Below are 15,000 nucleotides of genomic sequence, written 5' to 3' on the forward strand. Positions count from 1 at the left end.
GTGCGTATGTATACATGTGCGCGCGCGTACGTGTTTTTGCGTATGTATCTACGTATTAGTGTGTATTTGTGTTTATATGTGGTTGTATAGTATGTGCATGACTTCCTATGGTCTTGGATCACGTGCTGGACTCGTGATCAGCAGCCATTAATCTCCCATATGTGTGTGTGTGTGTGTGTGTGTGTGTGTGTGTGTGTGTGTGTGTGTGTGTGTGTGTGTGTGTGTGTGTGTGTGTGTGTGTGTGTGTGTGTGTGTGTGTGCGCGCGCATGTGTGTGATTTTTACTTGTGTGTTTATGTTAGGGTTTTTGTATCTTTCCATTGCTCGTATGAATGTGCTTTTGTGTATATATGTGCGCATTCGTGTGTGAATCTTTGCTCGCGCGTGCGCGCCTGTGTGTGTGTGTGCGTGTGTGTGTGTGTGTGCGTGCGTGCGTGTGTGTGTGTGTGTATGTGTTCACCTGAATAACTATTTCTATACTTTTAACCCCCTTTCATACCTAATGGTCCTCTTCCTTTTCTTTCCGCTGTCGCCACCCTACTTTATTCACCCCCCCTCCCCCCGGGACGGCCTTCCCCCCTGGGGAGTAAAAGGGGGGAGGGGGCGATACCCCTGTGTAACTCAAACCTATATTTGTTTTGAACTCGTTATGTGCTCTGGGTGTACATTAGAGTATACAAAGTTGACTATTTATTTTCATTACAGTTTTGAGTATTTTTTTTCTTTTCAAGCACAACCACTAATCATTAACCACCACACACAGCACGCACATCTGTGAGTGTGTACACTTGTGTGTTTACACCTGTGTACCACGGAGAATTACTATAATGACATGATTTGTGTGTGCGTGTGTGTGTGTGTGTGTGTGTGTGCGTCTGTGTTTGTTTGTACCAATTTATTTCATTGCTCAACCCCTACAGGATTAGGGATACTACCTGGATGATGCCTCGTCTCGTTTCGTCTCAAAGTCCTCATCTCTCCTCTCACCACCTGCTGTCACTGGTGACCTTGGGTTTACGGACGAATTTCGCAGATTCCTTCTCTGGAGAAAGAATGTGACATCTGTCAACATACATATAACACACACACATATGATACACACACACACATGACACACACACACGCGCGCGACACACACACACACACACGACACGCACACACACACGTGACTCACACAGGACACACGATACGCACACACACACACACACACACACACACACACACACACACACACACACACACACACACATGACACACACTTGACACATACACACACACACACACACACACACACACACACACACACACACACACACACACACACACACACACACACACACACACACACACACACGACACACACACACACACGACACAAACATAACACACACACACACACACACACACACACACACACACACACACACACACACACACACACACATACATACACATAACACGCACACACACAAACACACACACACATAATACACACACACATACACACACACACACACACACACACACGCGCGCGCGCGCACGCATACATACACATAACACGCACACACACACATAACACCCACCACACACATAATACACACACACACACACACATACATACATACACATAACACGCACACACATACATAACACACACACACACATACATACATACACATAACACGCACACACATACATAACACACACACACACACACACACACACACACACACACACACACACACACACACACACACACACACACACACACCTTCCTTCCTTCCTTCCTTCCTTCCTTCCTTCCTTCGCAACCATTTTGTCCATATTTACGCTGTGGCTTTCTCCTTTGCCTTGCTCGCTGCCATTTATGCTGAGGTTTCCTTGTCCACGAGTGATGTCTTTGCCTGTGCGATTCTATCGTCCCTCTTTCCTCCAATGTCAGTTGTTACAAGGCTTTCGGTCTCCCTTTATTTATTAATTTATTTATTCATTAATTTAAATATTTGTTTACCCATTATTGATTAATTTGCTGATTTATTCTTTTCTTTGATGTTCCTGTGTGGTCCTCTGTCGGAGCATATCTCAAGCTAGTTTCATTTTATTACTTCATCAGTACTAAAGTCGTTTCCTTACCCACGTGTGTAAAATATACATACATACATACATACACACACACACACACACACACATATATATATATATATATATATATATATATATAAATATATATATTTTTTTTTTTTTTTTTTTTTTTTTTTTTTTTTGTACCCTCCGGGCATAACATTACCAACTACAACGTTTTTCTTTTCTTACATTTCGTATTCGTCATGTCGTCTTCTTGCTTTGGGAGAGGGCGAGCCCTCGTCGGGGTTTGATCTCTTGCCATACGTACCCGAAAGTAGCGATGTTGTTACAGGCGACTACTCGCTAGTGATCTGTTCATGAAATATGTGGCTTGCTTCTCTTGCACGCGTCATTTATATGTTTAGTAATGATTATCTTGGTGTGTGTGTGTGTGTATATATATATATATATATATATATATATATATATATACACACACACACACACACAAACATTGTGTGTGCGCGTGCGTATGTGTGAAACTAATTAAGGTATATGTGGCCTTTTTAATTTTTCCTTTTAATGGGAAATGATGGTCTGCCAGTTTTCACTGTGATGGGATTTTTCCTTTTGCAAAACGAGCTTCGGAAAATTTATGTAATGAGACAGTCCGTTTCCTGGACATTGTGTAACACCCGGTTCGATTTTTTTTTTTTTTTTTTTTTTTTTTTTTTTAGCGTGATTTCTCCTAATTCTTCTTTATGTCTGGACCACACCACCTTTACCCTAAGTGCTCTGACTTCGGGAGCAAAAAAAAAATGATCGTGTCTTGGATAACCACGATCGTCTTCGTTGACATCGGTTCGTAGTACTCACCCCTTCCTCCCTCCCTCCCTCCTTCCCCTCCTCTCTCCCCTTCCTCCCTCCCTCTCTCCTTCCACTCCTCTCTCCCCTCCCCTCCTCTCTCCTTCCCCCTCCTCTCTCCCCTCCCCTCCCTCCCTCCCTCCGTTCTTCCCCTCCTCTCTCCCCTTCCCTCCCTCCTCCCCTCCTCTCTCCCCTCCCTCCCTCCTTATCCTACCTCCCTCCTCCCTCCCGCCCTCCATCCTCCTCCGCCCTCCTCACCCTTGCCCCTCCGCCGGTCAGGCGTAATCCTGCAACAGATGACGCTATCCATTGGCTCGACGCGACGGTGGGGCGCGATCTACGGCCACCGCGCGCTAACAGGCCACAACGCTTGCGACCGGGTACGCGCGGCGTGACGTGGCGTGACGTTACACGAGGAGGAGTAGGGGGGAAGGGAGAGGATTGTGTACCGTTCCCCCCTCTCCCCCCCATTCATAGAATCCCCCCACTTATGCTAGATCTGTTGTATCCTCAATTCAAAATATTATAGAAATATTTTTTCTAAGTAAAATACTAGAACAGGTGGAGAGGGAGAGATGAAGGATAAAATAAGGTGGGGAGGAGGAATAGGAGGAGAATGTGGAGGAGGAGGAGGAATGGTAGAAATCATAATTACCGACATCACTACTAAAGGGGGTACCTCATATTTGAATAAAAATCGCCTGGCGGCATTCTAGATCAAATGAAAAGTGCCATCCGGTACGGAAGGCGTTAAATGAAACGGGTTAGGTGAGATCAAAATTAGTTTAGGAGTAGATTCGGGAGCAAAAGCTTTGTCGTCGTCTCCTTCGAAGAAAATGGCTGTCTGCCTCTGTCGCTTATGCGTTCGAGTTTTTCTGAAATAAAAATGTTTTATCTATATTTTCTTTATTTGCTTGTTTATCTATTAATTGTTTATTTATGTTATTCCGTTGTTGTTGTTATTATTTATTTTTGTGTTGCATTCTTTTTTCTAAACCAAGCCCAAATAAGAAGAAGAAATAAGAAACATCGACGACAACAACCGTTACAAAAATATCCAAAAAAGGGGAAATGGGAGTAGGCTACGTAACTTTAATTGTTCTGAATAGATTTAAGGAAATAAAGTTGACTAGTTCATTTGTGACGTTGGGTAATGAATGTATATTCTAAAACAATCCTTAGATTTGCGTTCAACAAAATGACGTCATCGAAGTTAATGTGACGTCACCAATCACACGAACCAATAGTCGCTTTCAGAAAGCGTCTCAGCCAATCACGAAACACCTGGATCCAGGAATGACGTCATAACTCGTGACGTTGTATGAATAACCTCAAACTTTATCAAGAAAACGATTGGTTCTGGATCCTGCAAGACGCTGAGGGGTGACGTAGCAGAAGTTTGTGACGTCATAGACGTTGGTGACGTCATTCTTTGCGTGAACCAATGGCAGAAGTGTCACAGATGTGAAGAGTGCGGAATGATAGAAATAGGTAATTTGGTAGCACAAGTGTGCATGGTATGTAATCGTGTAACGCATATGCATCAGCAGAGGTGTAGACACACACACACACACACACACACACACACACACACACACACACACACACACGTCGACTAGAAAGGAGGGAACTAGGAAGAAAAATGAAGAAATAGAAGATAGAAACGTGTAAAATAAATAGATAATATAATAACAATAAAAAAGAAAAAAATATATTGATAGAAAATTAAAATTGAAAATAATTTTTTAAATTTAAACATGGCGGGTGTGGATGATGAGAAAAATGTGATCCCAGATTTTTTTTTTTTTTTTTTTTTTTTTACAAGTAAAAATGAAAATGTAAATCAGCAATCAGTGTCATGATTGAATAAGTTGATCTAATCAACTAACCGACTTGTGGATGACAAAATAAATAAGTAAATATTATGAAATACTGAAAGGAAACATTCTGAAAGGAATATATAATAAATTAGAAAAAATAATTGTGTGAAATAAATTAAAATTAAAGGTAATCAAAAAAGAGTAATATATAAACTAATATATATTTCTTTCAATTAAACATCAAAGATAGAGATTAATGAGTAACATAGCAAAATTAGTGAAAGGAATGAGGGTTAACTATGGGCCACGCGGTCGACTCTTGCATCGAGGTATTTATTTATTTATTTTATAGATGAAAGGGGTGTGGGGTGCCCACAAATATGAATAAAATCTCCTGACGGCAGCCAGAGTAGAAAGACAAGCACCACCCGTTATGGAAGGGGTGAAGTAGAAATTGAGAAAGTTTTTTTATGACTGTTTACATACAAAACGTTTGTATATGAAACGTTTGTTTATATACAAAAACTTTGCATACGAAAAGTTTACATGTAAAACGTTTGTTTACATACGAAACATTTTACATACAAAGGTATGTTCGCGTACAAAACGTTTGTTTACATAGAAAACGCTAGTTTACTATTTTATATATTTTTTTAACCTACAAAACGTTTGTTTAACTACAAAACGTTTATTTACATAACGTTTGTCATGGGAGGAAGGTAAGTATTCGTTACCGACAAATATATTCCTGGTATCCCCCCACCCCCACCCCTTCCGCTTCAGGGTGATCCTCAAACGGGGGGAACTTGAGTCTTGGGGAGGATTTTTTTTTTGGGGGGGGAGGCTAGCCAGTGTAGGAATTGGGGGGATGTTTTATACAGGGGAAGAATTGGGGGATATTTTAGCCAGGGGATCAATTAGGGCAGGGGTTCTCATTAGGGGTGAAATTCACCCCCAGGGGGGGAATTTTGGGATTTCTGGGGGTGATTTGTGACCACAGTCAGCTTACGGGGTGAGGAAAGCAATTATAGGTTTTGGCCTATCTGGCCTGTCACCTGGGCTGGATTTATACTAATGTGGGAAAATATATAATAATTTGGAAAAAATAAAAGGGTTTTTTAGTAATATTTGCATATTATTTAGAATGCACCTTCTGAAACAGACAATCTTGGAAAGGAGGGGGGGAATGACATACTGACAAATGGTGAAAGGGGTGAACGGGCCAAGTAAGGCTGAGAACCCCTGAATTAGGGGGATGTTTAATCTAGGGGAGGAATGGAGGGAGATTTTAGCCAGGGGAGGAATTGGGGGATATTTTAGTCAGGGGAGGAATGGGGGGTTAGGCAGGGAAGGAACTGGAGAGATATTTTAGCCATGGGAGGAATCATGGGGGATATTTTAGCCAGAGGATGAATTAGGGGGATGTTTTATCTAGGGGAGGAATGGGGGAGATTATAGCCAGGGGAGGAATTGGAGGAATATTTTAGTCAGGGGAGGAATGGGGGGTTAGGCAGGGAAGGAACTGGGGAGATATTTTAGCCATGGGAGGAATTATGGGGGATATTATAGCCAGGGGAGGAATTAGGGGGATATTTTAGCCAGGGGAGGATTTAGTGGGATATTTTGGCCAGAGGAGGAATTTTGCGGGTGGCATTGGGGTAAATTTTAGCCAGTGAAAGAATTTGGGGGGGATTTTAGCCAGGGGATGAATTGGGGGGGTGTTTTAGCCAGGGGAGGGATTGGGGAGATATTTTAGCCATGGAAGGAATTACGGGGAATATTTTAGCCAGGGAAGGAATTAGGGGAATTTTAGCCAGGGGAGGAATAGGGGGATATTTTAGCCAGGGGAGGGATTGGGCGGGGGGCGTGTTAGCCAGTGGAGGAACTTGGGGGATATTTTAGCCAGGGAGAGAATTTGGGGAAATTTTAGCCAGAGGAAGAATTGGAGGGATATTTTAGCCAGGGGGGGAAGTGGGGGGTTAGCCAGTGGAGAAAGTGGGGGGATATTTTAGCCAGGGGAGGGATTAAGGGGGATATTTTAGCGAGTGGAGGAATTAGGGGGAGATTTTAGCCAGAGGAGGAATTGGGGGGTTAGTCAGTGGACCTGGGGGGATATTTTAGCCAGGGGAGGAATTGGGGGGTTAGTCAGTGGACCTGGGGGGATATTTTAGCCAGGGGAGGACTTGGGTGGACATCTTAGCCAGGGAAGGAATTTTGCGGTCCCGAGGCGTTGGGGGTAAATTTTAGCCAGGAGTAGAATTAGGGGGATATCTTGGCCAGGGGAGGAAATGGGGGGATTTTAGCCAGGGAAGGAATTGGGAAGTTGTTATGAGAATTACTTCATATTGGGTGAAAGCTTACCCCAGTACGTTTTTGTCTAAATTTGAAATTAGATTCCTCAATTCACAAACCAGAAGATTGATAAAAAACGTAACATAATGAGACTTTAATTCGGTTTGTGACTCATTAATTATTGGATTTGAAAAACATGCTTGACACTATACTCGGGTGGTGTTTGGTAAGTATGGCTGGCAGTCAAGACATGACCTGGACCGGAAATCTAGACCTGGAAACCTGAAGACCTGTCGACCTGAAGTCCAGTATCCTTATTGGCTGAATACAGGAATCCAGAATTGGCTTTGAATGATTGACTGAAATATAATAGCTGAAAATAGACATATTGTCTGTTGTTTTTTTTCAAATTGAAGTTTTATGATTAATATAAAGATTTTGTTTTTATTGTTTATTTGCATTCTGTAATTAAGTTTTGTTTGATAGAATGTTTAAATAATCACTGGGAAGGCATAATGATGGCGAAACGATTAAATGAGAATTCTAGAATGGAGAAATTAAAATCTTGACAAGAGAGGGAGAGAAAACGTGACCTCTTTATATAATTTTCTCAGGCTGTCGTCATACAACAACTAAAGAACAGCAACCTCCCCCCACCCCGATACAATCTCAACTGTATTTCTTATACACTGTAATACAAACAGGAAAGTTTATGTTTATATTTTTGTTTTTACACATAATAGTGTTGCAATTCATCCGCGGACTGCAAACATCATCTAGGATCACGCAATCTAGACGGGGTCTAGACATGTGATTCATCATGGTCTTGGATCACGTGGACTCGTGATCGACAGCTATTTCCCTCCCGGATGAGAGCTCATATATAACCGATCTATGGGGGTAATGCTGTGACCTTCCACGCACACACCCAACTCTCCGCCCACGAGAGTTGGAGCAACGACACCCAACGCAGCGATACTGAAATGATTTCAGCCCTGAGCGGGATTCGAACCCGGACCTCCGTAGTGGCAGCAGGAACTCTTCCAACCGCGCCATCTACCTTCAAGTTTCTAGACGTTTAGAAATTATTTGACTTAAATGATCGTTACCGTTAAATGGCTCTCACCGTAAATGGATGAGAAGAAAAAATAATTAGTCTTCTTTCGTGACACGCTGCACTTTTCTTTTCCTTCTGTATGCCGCCAGGTGATTTTATTAGACTGTGGCACCCTGATATTGAATATATATATATATATATATATATATATATATATTTCTCAACCACAGTGAGCTAAGTCACTGTCACTTGTTACGTGCTAGCGAAGGTTTGAGTCCTTAGCTTGACCACGTATCAATTTTTGCATGCATGCCTCTTCGAGTTCCTCGACGTTGTTGGCTTAGAATTAAAGTGGATTGCGGTTAATTAATGTAAATCTGTTCACTGGGACCCATACAGTGTTGTACATATATATATATATATATATATATATATATATATATATATATATTATATATATATATATATATATATATATATATGATAACGTTAGCTGTTCTTTATGCCGGGGGGTATGGTGGTCGTTATATCAAGTCCTCCGCATAGTGTGACACTGGCCTTAGCATCCTGAAGGTGGCGGCACTCTAAGCATTTCTCACTAGCATGCTACTTGACTTTGCTACTTCGTTTGAGTAGAAACGACTTCAGTTACGATCTTTTGTTTTTCAAAATTTCAAATTATTATTATAAGCTGAATGACGAACTAATAGAAGTTAAAACTAGAATATGATTGTTAGTTTGAGATGTTCTTACCGAAGTCTAGAATATTGTAACCGCCATCTTTATTCACCACTCCACTAAATCACTAAGTATTCGCTAACTGTCACTAGTTTTCAAAATGGGGAGCCCCTTTAACGACACTCTGTCCTCCCCTTAACAGGTCCATGGAGTCTAGTTTGAAAACCATCGCTAACTAGCTCCATCTAGATACACAGAGATAACTAGAGAACCTAGATGGTTTTGCTAGGGGTGATGTAGACCTAGACAACGTATACAACCAAGGTATTTCTAGAGCTGAAACTGAAATGGTCGTTCTGTCTAAGTTGTCGTTATTCTAGAAAAAAGTGTTGCTTATTCCGGACGACCGTTAAAATCGTTAAAATACGGGTGACTTTTTTTTTTTTTTTAACCCCGTGTCCCTCCCCCCTCCCATTATCCCCCCCTCGCGTTGTGTCTGCCGCCAGGCGATTTTATTCATCCCTGTGGACACATACTACTTGGCTCAGGTGCACGATAACCGTCAATGGGATTTAGAAGGCAGCCAGTCACACCTGCGGCCCGACACACCCCGCCCGCGTGCACGCGCACGCGCATTGGCAATCACAAACACACACACACACACACACACACACACACACACACACACACACACGCACGTACTTTTAAACCCTTTTTGCCCCTCTTTTGTCACCTTATTTTCATTGTCACTCAATTCGTACTACAGACATTAAGAGATAACGTTTATGTAGTCACTTCATTTATTTATTATTTTTTTTGTTTATGTAAATGCTTATTTTTGTTTCGTTTTAATATGTTTATTTGTGTTGTTGATTTATTCCTTTAGTCATTGATTTATTATTTTTTATTTATTTATGATATTTTCGTCTCTCCTCCTTCCCTTCCTCTCTCCCCATTTCCTCTTATCCCTGTTTTTTCTCCCTTCTTCCTCTGGTCCTTACCTCCCGTCCTCTCTTCCATTTCCTCTTCTTTCCTTCCTCCCTTCTTCCTCCTCCGCCTCCTACTCCTCCTCCTTCCTCCTTCTCCTCCTCCGTGCCATCTCTTGTCGTGTGTGTTTACAAGGGAGCCTGACGCACCTGCTTTTCTCTCCGTGAGCAGCTGCCTACAGTCGTTACATATAAATCTGCTCAACCTTATGTATAAATGTTCATTAAATCACTTATGAATACTCTTGCAATGGTGTTCATTTTTTTTTTTTTTTTTTGTAGTAACGCAATCCAATGCTTTAGTAAATTCTTTAAAAATGGTCAGTTATCATCCGCATTTGGTAGGTTATGGCTGGGGCTTGGTATCAAATCGAGTTTGATTTTGAATTGAACTTGTAAAGAAAAGAATTGATAAATCTTTAATTGTTCAGAATTGGCGCCGGTGATGTATTTTGAATCTGGTTGTTCTTTTCTCATCTAAAACCACTTTACAGAAAATAATTCTTAAAAATGTAGAAAGAATTATTATTTTGAAAACCATTGGAAATAACAGCATGTCAGGCGACATGACGTCATTCCCAGGCCCCGCCCCACACTTGAACAGTTGACAGTCAACCGTTCCTAAAATAAAAGAACAAAAATAATGATAAATAAATAGATAAAAAGTATGGGATACTGAATATCGCCCCATACTCAGTCAGGCTACGTTAAAACCAGTCACACGGACAATTGTTTCCAAAAGTGTCTTTGAGGTTTTGTACATGTCGACATAAATTTAATGATAGTAAAAATATATCGTAATCAACACTTCTGCTTTCCTATTCAGTATGTATAATAATATTTGATTATAGGTAATGTAATTTAATGACTGGTATTTTTTAGGAACAGTAAGTTTTTGGAGTCTTGTCCGTATCGTAAATGTTGTTAACAGAAGACGTCAGACACCAGTACCCAGAAGTGAAGCAAGTTGTAAAAAATATAACTCCCCCCCCCACGCTAGGACTACACAACATAAACGACTCAATTTTATTTCGTACAACATAAATATATAAGTGAATGAATTAGTAGATAGCTAAATAACAAATATTATTTCATTGCGCATGCGTGGTGCGTATGCATATATGATCAAAATATAAATATGTATATATATTTATTAATGTAGTCATACAAATGTTATCATGCATTTCGTTCATTATGGATATGCGAGGTACATGCATATGTGTGTATATGCAAATATAGTCATAATATTATAATCAGTACTATGTATCAAAATATTTAATGGAATTTATTTGCGCTATGTTGATATCGGGGACTTTAAAATTCGCAGGATCCAACACTAGGGACCTGTTAGTGGTGCCCTGTGAGAGGGACGTCAAATATGATCATCTCCCTCGTTCTCCATCTTTAAAGCCCAACAACACTTGTTTGTTTATATATAATTATTGTTTTTTAAAACACACACACACACACACGACTCGTGGCGAAGTGGTTAGAGTTCCCGGCTGCCATTACGGCGGTCCGGTTTCGAATCCCGCTCAGAGCTGAAATAATTTTAGTATCACTGCGCTGCGAGTCGTTACTCCAACTCTCGTGGGCGGGGAGTTAGGGGTGTGTGTGCGTGTAAAGATCACATCATTACCCATAGATCGGTCATATATGAGCTCTGAGCTCTCTTTCGGGAGGGAAATAGCTGTCGATCACGAGTCAAACACGTGATCCAAGACCATGGTGAATCACACACACACACACGTGTGATAAGATTGTGAAAGAGAAACAAAATATGGAGAAGAGAAGAAAATCTTGTCAGAAAACCAGTTTAGATTCAGAAAAGGAAGATTGCAGGATTCAAACGCGTTGCCTTTTAGCCCAAGACGGATTGATGTGCCACAGCATAGAGAGGGCTGGGTGGACTGCCTGTACCTGGATCTGGAGAAAGCTTTTGATCAGGTACCTCGCCAAAAAAAAAATCATGGAAATGAGAATATTTAGAAGCACTTAAAGTGAGAATCCTTAAGTGGATGAAGGACTTTGTGAAGGATGGATGAATTGGGAATGGATGTGAAGAATTGGATGTCTGATTGGACGGAAGCGCTGGTGATGTTCTTCATCCACGTGATGTGATCAATGGAACAAAAATAAACAAACAAACAAACAAAAAAATAAGCTGAATTGCCTTCCCCTCCCCCCCCCCCTCACTCCACACACATGGACGTTTTGAAGGTTATTTGTTGTTGTTGTTGTTATTGACTGTAGTTTACCAGCGGTTCTATCCTAGTGGGCAATCTCGCGCTTGTGTGAAGGATTTAGTTTACATAAACGAGTCTGTAGATAGCTGTGATTTTTTTTGGTATTTTTTTAATGTTTGCCGTCTGGCAATTTTATTAATATACGCCTCTCTCCACTCCCGCCTTCGTTGTTCAATGCCCTGTTCTTCACACCAGCGATTTGAACCGTGGCGGCTCAAATACAATGTAATTCAGTGGAAGCGTTCAGACCCAACCGCGCAGTTTTTCCTTGACTATGAGGTACCGCCGCGGTTTCCGCGCGGTTTAAACCGATAGTGTAAACAGGACGAGTTAGATAACGCCGGTTTTTCTAGTATATTTTTATTTTTTCTAGAATGTCGAGATTGTCACGTAGACTGACAGTCTCTGTCTTTTATTCTGACTGTCGCCAGGCGATTTTATTCATCTCCGTGACGTCATGGTCACGTGACAAAACAAAAAGAAAAATCGCAGGTCTCGCGCAGCGGTGCTTTCGATTCCAACGAAAATTATCTCTGAAACATTATTTATTTATCTATTTATTTTTATTTGTGTATTTTTTTGAATAACTCAGAATCGAAGAGGTAAAAGAAATTAATACGTTTAATGAAATGAAAGAGAAATATTAGCTTTTTACAATTTGAAATAAAAAAAATGTCAAGATTTTGGTTCTGATTCGAATTATCCCAAAGTAGGTAAGATGAGAAGAAATTCTGCAAATACACGTTTGCCTGCGGCCGAAGCCGTCAAATTTCTCATTATAATATATATCATTGACATTTATTTCTTCTTTTCTAATTAGATTACACGTTTTTCGCCTCTGTGGGTAGGGCATTTTGTCTTTTTTTTAAATAAATAAATAAATAAATAAAACAAGTAAATAAAAATAAATAGATAAATAAATGGTCATTAATCGTAATCACCATCTTTTATGTCGCCATTTATTCGTTTTCAAATTTTCAGACATTACCTGCATTGCGAAATAGCTAGGCATAGTCCGAAATTAGGGCACTTGAGATTATGGGGATGCTTTTCCTGCCGTCACGCGTTGACTTGCGGGATTCGAACCTCCATTCCATTTCCTAATGGGTTGATTTTAATCATTGCCCAAAACTAACCATAGTATTTTTATCTGAATGATTTACATCAAATTAGAGTAAAGAATAAATAATGAAAGAAATGAATGATAGACGAGAGGTCCCTCCAGATGAATAAAATCGTCTGACGGCAGCTGAGATAAAAGTGTTTTGTCAGTTAAGGAAGGAACCCGCCAGCCAGCCAGCCAGCCAGCCAGCTGGCAACCGACCCGACCTCCGACGAGTCGTTACCAACTGACAACAGTTGTTCCTAACGACAGGGAAAAACAACCGGTTGATGTTGACTTCTCTCTCTCTCTCTCTCTCTCTCTCTCTCTCTCTCTCTCTCTCTCTGCCTCTCCACTCTCGCAGTCTCTCTCTCTCTCTCTCTCTCTCTCTCTCTCTCTCTTTCTCTCGTGTCACGTGATTTACATATGTAATTCCAACTCCGAAGATGATACTGTGTGCCCCCATGTGATATGTGTATGTACGTAGCACCAGTTATCCCACGTGTTATGGAATTCTCTCACAGACCTAAACAGCAATCTAACGGGTTCGATTCATCTTTGACTTGGTGGGTGGATGTGGGGAGGGGGAGCGGGGGACTCCAACCCTCCCCCCCTTCGCCCCCTCCCTTCCCTACCCCCTCTTGGGGCGACAGTGCATCTGACAAGACTTACCATTTGGAGAAAAAAAAATCCTGTTTGCTTTGCCAAGCTCTTAGACCTACGTCACGCCAGCCATTTCGATTTTTATTTTATTTTATCATTATTATTATTATTATTATATTTATTATTATTATTATTATTATTATTATTGTTATTACTATTATTATTGTTATTATTTATTATTTTATCAATTGTCGTCGTCTTGTGTATTCTTGGCACAAGTCGGGTTGCTGTGCTCCTTTCCGGTACGCTATGGGTCGTCTACGTTGTCGCCGCCCAGGTGGTGCTGCTGCTGCTGCAGCTGGTCATCCGCGTCCTTGGCGCCAGCTGTGCCGTTTTCTTTATATATTTATTTGTTTGTTTTCGTTGATTTAATTTTTTAGAAATCCTGAGTTTTTATAGGGGTGGTGAACTAAAAAAAATGACGGGTGTAAATTACGTTGCACGCTAATATTAGATTTTATTTACCCTATTATTATTATTGTTGTTGTTGATTTATTTTCCTAAGGGCCGATAATAATATGTTCAAATGTTAACATTGCCTTACAAATAGATATGTTTACAATTGTAGTGTTAATAGGGATATTGGGAACATACTTCGGGTGGGCAAACACATTATCACCACTTTGAAAAAAGTGTCAGAGTACTTATGACCGGTAGGCATCATCACAAAAAAATGTCCTGAGTCTGTGTTCCATGTTATTTCTTCAGCTGTCCCGCCGTTTCTTTTTAAGTTATATCAGAAAACAGAAATGATTGTCATTTCTTTATGCAGTTTTGTTGGCCAAAAAATCACTTTTATTGTAAGGAAATTGCTGTATATAGAAATATGGTTGATATATTATGACGTTGAAAATTAATCTGTATAAGTTATGATAATATACTGCAATTCTAGAATTCGAGGGCATCCTACAATATGCGTTCTAGTTACTCCTGAAGAAAAACTATTTCCAGAATGGAGCCGGATTTACAAATATTTGTGATCTCAAAATTTGCCATCGTCAAGTGTTAGAACCCCATTTTTTATTTTTATCCAAGGAAATCAGTGCAGCACCATACTAATACTATACAACTTGAAACCATTTGCTACATGGGGGACCGTTGGTGTTTATTTGGAGAAGACGACGCGACGTCACTCCTAAGCTCCGCCTATGCCAACTACCATACGAAATTTTGATTTCATAAGTTTAATTTTATGCGGTCAATATATTAGGGATTTAGTGATCTCCCTA

At 40.6% G+C, this 15,000-nt stretch overlaps 1 protein-coding gene across 1 annotated transcript in view; it reads left to right on the plus strand.

Moving 5' to 3' along the window:
* Positions 1-15,000, plus strand: part of nvy (CBFA2/RUNX1 partner transcriptional co-repressor nervy) — a 36,881-nt gene that overhangs the window by 1,316 nt on the left and 20,565 nt on the right. The gene's annotated exons all lie outside the window — the stretch shown is intronic.

The sequence above is a fragment of the Oratosquilla oratoria genome, chromosome 41, assembly GCF_046742065.1.
Source record: "Oratosquilla oratoria isolate Oo_2021 chromosome 41, ASM4674206v1, whole genome shotgun sequence".
Taxonomy (NCBI): Eukaryota; Metazoa; Arthropoda; class Malacostraca; order Stomatopoda; family Squillidae; genus Oratosquilla; species Oratosquilla oratoria.